The following is a 10,076-nucleotide window of genomic DNA, read 5'->3' as shown; positions in this document are numbered from 1 at the left end:
GATATAGATATAGATATAGATATAGATATAGATATAGATATAGATTTAGATAGATATAACATATCTATTATATCTATCATATATATTGACATAATGTTAGGCAAAAATGTTCTTTCAGTCATTTCTCTATAAAACTCCCTTCTTTTTTCAAGAAGGTTTGGATTTAGGTATCATCCCTAACTCTTATCTTATAGTTTTATAGTAATCAGTAATTAATCCTGTAGGAATAGCAATAATTAGCCTGTCCTCCTTTTATAGAGCTTAATAGCTCACAACATGCCTCTGCATACATTATCTCCAGTTGCAGATGCTGGTATGTGTAATTTAACTTCATCATTCTGAATTTTTAGATAAAGTGGACTTGAAAAATGGATGGTAAGTCATGTAACAGCGGCTATTTTTAAATTCTTTCTTTTAAAACTTTAGCATTTATCTTCTCTGAAATCTGGTAGCTGCAGGCTGTTTGAATTTCCTGATACTCTTTATCACCTAAACCTACCATTTTCTCTTGTTTTTTGATCAATTCAGAGCTTTTTCTAAGCTGTTAAACAAAGACACAGTAAAGCTTCTAAGGTGGAAAAATACATATTTTTAAAGGCACTAAAAATCCAAACCATAAATATCGAAGACTAAGAAAGCTTTTAGGTCATTGATTCTGCAATCTTCCAAAGAGATAGCAATAGCTGAACCAACAAAATCAGTTACTCAAGAATAGAATGACTATTAATATCTTTAGATGCAATTTAATATCTTCGCTCTGAGAACACAATTTGCTTTTGAGTGGATGTTGTGGTTGTTTCCACTGAAAGGTAAATAACCTCCCTTCTTTGGTAACATGCTTTAATGAAGAAGAGCCCATCCTATGACTGAACTAATGTGCCTCACCACACATCCGTAGTCCCATAGCTAATAAAAAGGATTATCAGGTGAATATAAATGTAGTTTACAGTTGCAATAGCTCACACCATTACTTTTTACCTCAATAAGTAAATCAAGCATTTATGTCTGAAAACTACTTAAAAGCTAACTTTTCCGATTCTGTATTCCTCTGACAGCATATAATGAATATATTGTCATGGAAAGTAACAAATTTTATTATAGCTCTAATGCTTAAAATTCCATCTGTTTCCATAAACTGAACAAGAATTACAGAGAAGTAGCCATGAATCATAAAATGCATAAGAAGTTTCCTAATAAGCGGCTTCTAAAAGACATTAAAAATAGTCAACACATTAATGATGGGATGCTGTCTGTCTGACACATCAGTTACTATTCACCAGTTGCTCAGAGCCCATTCATGTTTATCCTATAGATATCTGTAAAAGAAAGACACTGTCCTTTTAAAGTGGGAAACTATGCCTATTGGGTAGCAGAATAAACAAGTTCCACTTGCCATTTTATGTATAGTCTTGCAATTTGAGAGCAGTAAACAAAGGACTTAGGCTACAGAATGAAAGAATTCCTTTCATCAAAATACTTATTCACTCATATGTCCTTCAAACATTTATTGGACCCCTATGATGTGTCAAATACTCTTTCCTGAAAAATTCAGAAATAAAAGACATTGCCTGTCTTCCAGCAATTCACAGTTAAGTGGATATTGACAATGCATAAATAGGGTAGAAAGAGATGTGTACTATAATCAGAGGGAAATTGAGGAAATATGGGGAGGGTTTTAAATAAAGACTAGGCATGCAGTAGGCAAAAAAGAAGATACATTATATTCTGTTGGTCATATTTTTTGCACAGTAAAGGTGACTGATAGCAAGAATTTAAGGAGGATATAGTGTAATAGCCTAATTCATATCATTCCCCACCATTTAAAAATGAGAATACAAAAATCTTTGAAAAGTTAAATGGCTTTTAAGGGTCATTGTTTTAATTAACCTGAAACAGGCAAGGATTATCCCATTAATTAAAAAAAGCAATGTTACATGTACATACAATGGAATATTATTCGGCCATGCAAAGAATGAAATCTTGCCATTTGTAACAGCATGAATGGACCTAGAGGGAATTATCCCAAGTGAAATAAGTCAGTCAGAGAAAGACATACCATGATTTCACTTATATGCAGAATCTAAAAAACAAAACTAAAACAATCATAATTGCAGAGAACAGACTGATAGTTGCCAGAAGAGATGGGTTGGTGAGGGCCTGGGTCAAAAGGTGAGGGACTAATAAGTGCAAATTGGTATTTACAAAGTAATCATGGCATATAAAGTAGAGCTTAGGGAAAATAATCAAAAATATCGTAATAACTATGTATGGTGCCTGATGGGCAATAGAAATATAAGGGGAACACTTTGTAAAGTACATGATTGTTTAACCTGAAACTAATACAAAATGATATTCAATATATGCTGTAATTTAAAAATAAAATTTTTAAAAAATTACAGAGGAAAAAAGTCTGCCACCAGAAAAATAAATAAAAGAATTATTCCATTGATAGCACCTTTTGTGTTTTTCACACACACACATATAGTATATGCACATAGATTACTGATTAATAGTAATTGATTATTACTTATAATTATATTTTTGTAATTAGTTGCTTACAAGTTTCTTTAATCAAATAAATTATTTGTTATAATTCTATATTTGGGAAATTATTATATTTTTGTTTTACCAATGTGTCTCTTAGCTTTCAATTTACCTTTAAGCCAAAATTCTTCCTAGAAAAATGTATTTTTTAAGAGTCTTGTAGGATTACTGCAAAGAGCCCTAGAATCAAGCAGACATATTCTTAAAAATTGGGTTTATCATTTATGGTTTGTATTGTCATTGGCCAACCACTAAACACCAGTTAATTCATCTATAAAATAGGAATAATAATTTTTCAGGGTTATTATGAACTCTAGAAGAAACAATATATATTAACCACAGAATAGTATATAGTTATTCATTTAATTACAATGTCTAGTGAGGGGTTTATGTAGAGAAGTTGTTAGAGTTAAATGTTCAATTATGAAAGAGATATGTACATGCCTGACGCTCATAGAACTTTGAGTTCAGTGGGCCACATAGCATACATAGCATATTATATTAGTGGCAAGAACCCTATGTGGTTTTGCTTACAGCTTTCCAACTGAGTGTCAGTATGGGGAGAAAACATTCATTCATTTCTTATTGCGTTATTTGCTGCTCCACACATTATGCTAATGCAGAGTTTCCATGTTTCCTTGCTTTTCTTAGCAACTGCTTTTTACCAACCACTATATCCTCTTGCTATCAATCACCTTTACTGTGCAAAAAGTATGACCAACAGAAGAGTCTTCCACTCTACGGGAGAATTTGCTTCCTGAAAAAGCAGATCTTCTTTCTTGCTGTATTGTGCAGGTCAAAGACATTGCAGCTAGAGGTGCCAATTGTCTTTCATTAGACATGCAAGCAATCAATCCAAAGGCAGTTTTTAAATTCTAGTTCTATCCCCAAGAGTTTGCTGCTGCTGGCATAAACTGATACACAATGGCTTTAAAGAGGTAATTAACAGATAATTAAATATTTATTCTATGTATAAGCAATGGGCTAAGTGCTTCAGTGGGGGAATGGATTCAGACTTACTGGCTTATTTTGCATGGAGAAGCAGTTGCCATAAGAGAGTAGAGAGTAACTAAAAGGATCTTGTCTCCAGATTTTAGCCATGTGATCCCCAGAGAACTAGAACTATGCTTATTTTCTCCTCTGCATTCAAGAAACAAAATGTGTTATATGTCTTTTTTTTTCCAGTTTGTGGACCATAAAGATGAATTAATAAATGATCTCACTTTTAAGAGCGTGCAGTCCAGACAGGTAACACAAACTGTTTCTTGACACACACATTATATAAATTTCATGTTGAAGAAGCCAATTTATTTGTTTATGGACTGTCTATGGTTGCTTCCGCACTGCAACCACTGAGTTGAATAATTGTGATAATGACCTTATGAACTGCACATGCTAAAATATTTAGTATCTGGTCCTTTACAGGAAAAGTTTGCTGTCCTCTGCTTTAAAGGTATTTTTCAAATATCTTTTTTTTAATCCTTAAAATATTGGGATAAGAATTGTGGGGAGGAGGTAAAAGAGGAGCAATGTGACTATATTAGTCTTATTTTTCTACTTGCCTTGGGACTTGGACAATTTCTTGGGTGGGCCACTTTAACAAAAGCTGCATTTGATAAATTATACAGTGATTCCTATTCATTTTATTTCTAGAAATGCAGCCTTTTATTATTTATGGTCATTGTATTATTTATTGATTTTTTGCTTTTAGAGAGAGAGACATTGATTCTCATTCCACTTATTTCTGCATTCATTGGTTGATTCTTGTATGTGCACTGACTGGATACAGAACCTATAACCTTGCATATGGGGACTACATTCTAACCAACTGAGCTACCCACCAGAGCCCATTTGTGGTCATTTTTAATATTTTAAGATCCTATGTAGTAGAAGTTGGATGAGTCTGCAGAACACTGTTGCTCCACCAGCCAACACCTTACCCTCTCACCCTTCCTTCTTTTATTACGATGAGAACACTTATTTTGTTCAGGTTTGATCATTGTACATACGCAGGGGCAGAAAAGGCTAAATTTCTCCTCAGTTTAAGCTAATCAAGCTATTTATATTCCACTTAGCAAGTTGTCCTAGGTATACTCATGTGATATTTCTGGCCACTTACCAGTAAACGTAAAATAATATCTTCTAGGGAGAGATGTGTTTCCACATTCTTGCCTAATGTTCTCAAAACAAAAGGCAACTGAATCTAAACACAATTACTGTTTATAATATGTGCCCCTGCCCATATCAGAGATGGCTCTACTCTGGGGTGGGAATAGAATTGAGTAGGAGGGGCGATGTTCGGGCATGAACAAAGATACATTGATTAAAGTGACAAATCCTTCTGTTTAGATTTCTGCATTTTGGAAAGTATAATTACAGATTAGCTTTGAGACCCACTTTCATTTTTTTCTTCATGCACTAATGTGTGGTTCTGGAAATACACAAAAATGATCATGGTATTCAAAGTAGTTGTTCATGTTAGCTGAAGATAATTGTGTACTGTTAAATAATTTATATATTACAGCAAAATGTGAATATATTCAGGTCTAAATATAACATGCCTGAAGCATAACATTTACATTGGCAAGTAAATGCTAATTGGATGTTAGAAGTGGGAAAGTTTGTTATAAATACTAACAAATTTCATCAATTAAATTTTCAAAAATTAAATAAAAGTTCATCAGTATTATGATCATTTGTATTTAAAATTTTTACATCTTTTAAACATAAAGGCCTTTTATTTTACCTTTTAATTTTACTAGGTATTTTTGAAAGTTTAGAAAATAATAATTTCATAAAATATGTAAAATAATTTTAATAGCTTATTCTTATATTTATTTGTATTTCATATCCTATTTTTAAATTTGTAAAGGTCTTTTATTTTACATTTGTTAGCTTACTATGGAGATACAAATGTTTTATGACTCCCATGTATACATCATGAAGCCTTAACAATGCTTCCCTGTTGGCCATCATCCATTTCCCCATATTATTTTGAAGCAAATCCAAACTATGTTTTTTCTTCCATTAATATTTTGGTTTGTAACATTAAAAGGTAAAAATTATTTTCAACATTATTTCATCTAAAATATATTAATTCAATTTACTTTCTGTCATAAAATATCCAGCTAGTTTTCAAAATTCCAATGGTCTCTAAATGTTAAAGGCTACCCCATATGGCTACTGAACTCTTGAAAGAAATGCAGGCAGTGTAACCCAGGAACTGAAATAAGTAAACTGAGTCTCAGAGGTGTTAGCAGTTTTTTCAAAGACAGGTAACTAGGAGATGGTCATATTGAGACTAGAATTTAGGTTTTAAGTCAATAATCTTCCCACATCACCAACAACAGGGACTTGTTTTTTTAAGCCATCTCTACTGCAAGTTACTTAAGTGAAAGATCAAATTTAGGATAGCTTTAATTCTAAATAAGATATTTAAAAATCTCTCTTTTCTCTAAACTATGATACAACTTTCAAATTTTTAGAAAGTTTTCCTTTTCTTTTCTTCTTTTCTTGACAAATGCGTGGTGCTACATTATCTTCTCAGAATAAAGGAAAGAAACTTGCTTGTGGGATTGTCGGAAGCAATAAATACTGAATTTTACTTTTATGGATTCTGTGAAAGCAGTACACCATATATCCTCATTTCCTTTCTAAGTCAGAGAACTCTTTTATCTCCTTAGGAAAACTCAAGAAGCTGAAACTATTTTAAAAAGTGTATATGTTTGCCCACATCTACTATTATCATTACTCAGTGTTTTATTGTGGTATAAAAAGTTCACAAAAGGTGACATAAAAAGTTCAATTTGGAAACTTATCCCCTAGGAATTTCCTCAAAAATCCAGTTCTTGTGCTTAACAGGGCATTTCTCTGACTGGAGTCATGCCCATCATCATAATAATGAAGTGATATCAGTCACTTCTTGTATCTTCTTTGTGTCAGGCTCTTTTCATATATGGCATGACAATTCAGTTAAGGGATTAGTGTACATAGGACTTTGTTGATATCAGAATAAGACAAAATAAATGCACAGTCAAAATGATGTAAACACAGTACTCAGAACCTCCCACAGTCACATCAAAATTACAACTTAACTACAAAACAACCATCATTCAGAACTGCTAAAATCTAGCTGAACAAAAGTCCTATGAATAAGGATATAAAAAAGAAGCCATATCCAGACGGCTAGGAGGAGAACAGATGCAGAACAGCCTGGTCCCACACCCACGTGTGGCAGATAAAAATCAGGCTAGCCCTGGCCAGCGTTCTCAGTGGTTAAGCCCATGGCCAAAGGGTCACGGGTTTAATTCTCAGTCAAGGGCATGTATCTGGGTTATGGTCTGACCCCTGACCCCAGTGGGGGCACATACAGGAGGCAACTAATTGATGTGTCCCTCTCACATCTTCTCTCTCTCTATCTCTCTCTCTCTCTCTCTCTCTCTCTCTCTCTCTCTCTCCCTCCCCCTCTCCCTTCCTCCCTTCCTCCGTTCTTCTCTCTCTCTCTCTCTCTCTCTCTCTCTCTCTCTCCCTCTCTCCAAAATATCAATGGAAAAAATACCCTCAGGGGAGGATTGACAACAACAACAATCAGGAGGGTTATCTCTGTTGCAGAGGGTCCCCCATAGGAGTGAGGGGTTCAACTCAAAAGTCCCCTTAAATGTAGGGGGAGGAACTGAATTGTCTGGCATTAGCTTGAGAGCTGGAGGGGCAGCTTTTTCTCAGGTCCAAGTGCTGGGAGAGGCCATTGTTCCTTTTTAGAGCCTTCCTCCTCACAGAGCCAGCAGGCTAGTGCTGGCTCAATCCCAGACTGGGATCTAGTACATGTGAGAGGCACAACCAATTGAGGTGTCTCTCTCACATAGATGTTTTTCTCTCTCTCTTTCTCCTTCCCTCCCTCCCTTCCATCTCTCTAAAAATCATTAGCCTCCCTGTGACCACCAACAATACTCATTCACTTACATAATACCTCATATTTTAGCTACTGCTACGTACAAGGGACTGCCCTAAGTGTTGATACTAAAGTTTCAGACATGCACCTTTAGAAGGACTATGTGGGTCTCTTTCCATGATGAATGAGCCAGATTGAAAGAATATGGGCTGATATATTGCCTTTATAATTTTCCCTTACTCTTTACTTTATTAATTGCATGTTTATTTGTTTGTTACCATTTATTGAAGGAGGCATTATAATAAATGAGTAGAATGAATGAATAATAAATGTTTGGGGTGGAACACAATTGTAAGGTAGTGTACTTCTTCAGTAGAAAGGGACTGATTCCTCACTGTGGAGCAGAGAGACAAAATTCAAAGCCTTAACTCTGTCACTGGCAGTAACTGGACCTTCTTTGCACAGGTATTTAACGTTAGTAAGTCTTGGTTTCAATATCTGTAAAATGGGGGAAATAGTACACACTTTATAGCATTATTACAACATTTATAAATAACATGGAGCTCTTGGCACATAGCAGTCACTTAGGCACCAAAACTGAGCTATTTGCTAGAAAGACTGATTCTGAGTTAAACTCAAGCCAAATACATTTATTTAATTCAATACAGCATGCCTCTTATTTGAAACCTCATGCTGAGAACACACAAGGGAAAGAGACAGTGACTGTAATATTTATCACTCACATCAGTAGTCTTGGCTGATCAAAGGAAATACATTTACCAGTCAACTAAGAAGCAGCCTCATTTTAGTTGCTTGAATATGCAACCTTAAAGGAGGAAAACATCTAAGCCTGAATTCCATCGGAGCTCATTAATTTTGTGACAACAGAGCTGTTTACTTTGAAGCCAGTGAAAATGAAAATATTAGCACAGGGCGACAAATAGGTATTTGTGAAAGAATTAATTTACCTCAGAAAAGAATAGGCTGACTTAGCAATTAGGCCTTTATGAAAGTTGAACAGTCTTTATTCAGTGACACCACTAGAATGAACATGTCTTTCATTTTACTTCTATAGTATGAACTCTTACACAAAATTAACATCCATGGGCAAAAAATAAAGAAAGAAAAAGTGGATGAGGGGGTTGCAGAGAGACCTGTGTGTGTGTGTGTGTGTGTGTGTGTGTGTTAATCCTCATTCAAGGATTTTCCCCCCATTGACTTTTAGACAGAGTAGAAGGGAGGGGGAGAGACAGAGAGAGAAAAACATCCATGTGAGAGAGACACATCTATTGGTTGCTTCCTGCATGGGCCCCAACTGGGGGCTGAGGATTGAGCCTGCAACCAAGGTAAGTGCCCTTGACCAGAATCAAACCTAGGACCCTTCAGTCCTTGGGCTAACGCTCTAACTATTGAGAAAACTGGCTAGAACAAGACCTTTTAATTGATAACCTAAAGGCATCAAAAAATATTTAACTTCCCTCGCCTGGCCCCATTTCCTTGGCTGTCTAATCTAGCTTCCTGGAATGGATTCAGTGGAAGGTGGAATGGAACTGTACCAACTAACCCTATTTTAAAGAGAGTGATCCCAGAAGACCTATTCCCCATATGGGAATGGGAGGCAAGATGTTCTAGTGGAGGGAGAAAAGTCATAGTCAGCAAAGTAAGCAGGGGAGTAGAGGGCCCAAAGAGATGTGGGATCCATCAAATTAGACAACCCAACAGTTAGGAAATTAGATGAATGAGTCAAAGCTTGGAGAGAGGGAATCAAAGGGGATATGGGAAAATGGTTAAATAACATTTCTAGGCTACTATTACTAACGAACCCTATATTTCTCTGTTCTTTCCTCTGATCGGAATTTTGGCAGAGCTGCCTGAGCTGGGGTCACATCTCTAAAGCAACAGAATCAGTCTCAGAACACGGAACCCAAGAAGAAGCTGCTGTAATTTCCGAAGGGCCCATTGGAGAGTCAGTGCTGGCTCAAATCGCCATCTGCTGTTTGTTTTGTCCCCTCCCTTCATTTGGCTCTTCCCCTGTGCTTCAGAGACTGACTCATTCCTAGTCAACACCAAGTGTCATTTGAGATTAAAAAAGAATAACAATAATGTCAGTTTCTTTACAATATATTGGATTTAAAAATTTTACTATCTAACCTCTTTTTAATGAAATATGGTTGTTGTTTTTCCCACCAGGAGTTGTTGCAAATAGTTTATAATCCTAATTCAATTAAATCAATTTATATTGAATGTATTCAATATATCAGTTTAATACTATTCCTGGTTATAAATAATGTAAGACTCTAGTTCTCTAACAGCCCAATAAGAAGGACACTGTGCATATGTGTGGCCACTGACATCTGCTAGGGATGTGTAAGAGGGGACTAAAGTATCAGATACATGGGTCTAGATTGGTGGTCTCAAACCAAGCACATGCATCTCAGGGCTCACTGATGTATTCCACGGGCATTGATTTCCAGGTCCTCAGTTGCTCTGCCTAATCTTACTGGTGATTTTAGTTTCTACCTCCTTTTTAAATACTGTTCTTCTCCCACAATACAAAAAAAAGCATATAACACTGAAACATCAGGGGTCCTCAAACTTTTTAAACAGGGGGCCAGTTCACTGTCCCTCAGACCTTTGGAGGGCC

The 10,076-nt window shown here is 35.7% G+C and overlaps 1 pseudogene; it reads right to left on the bottom strand.

Moving 5' to 3' along the window:
- Window positions 1-7,801: 7,801 nt before the first annotated feature.
- LOC102247757 overlaps window positions 7,802-10,076 on the bottom strand; it is a 134,090-nt pseudogene continuing 131,815 nt past the window's right edge.

The sequence above is a fragment of the Myotis brandtii genome, unplaced genomic scaffold, assembly GCF_000412655.1.
Source record: "Myotis brandtii unplaced genomic scaffold, ASM41265v1 scaffold335, whole genome shotgun sequence".
In the NCBI taxonomy this organism is placed as follows: Eukaryota; Metazoa; Chordata; class Mammalia; order Chiroptera; family Vespertilionidae; genus Myotis; species Myotis brandtii.
This window is presented reverse-complemented; position numbering and strand designations above follow the sequence as displayed.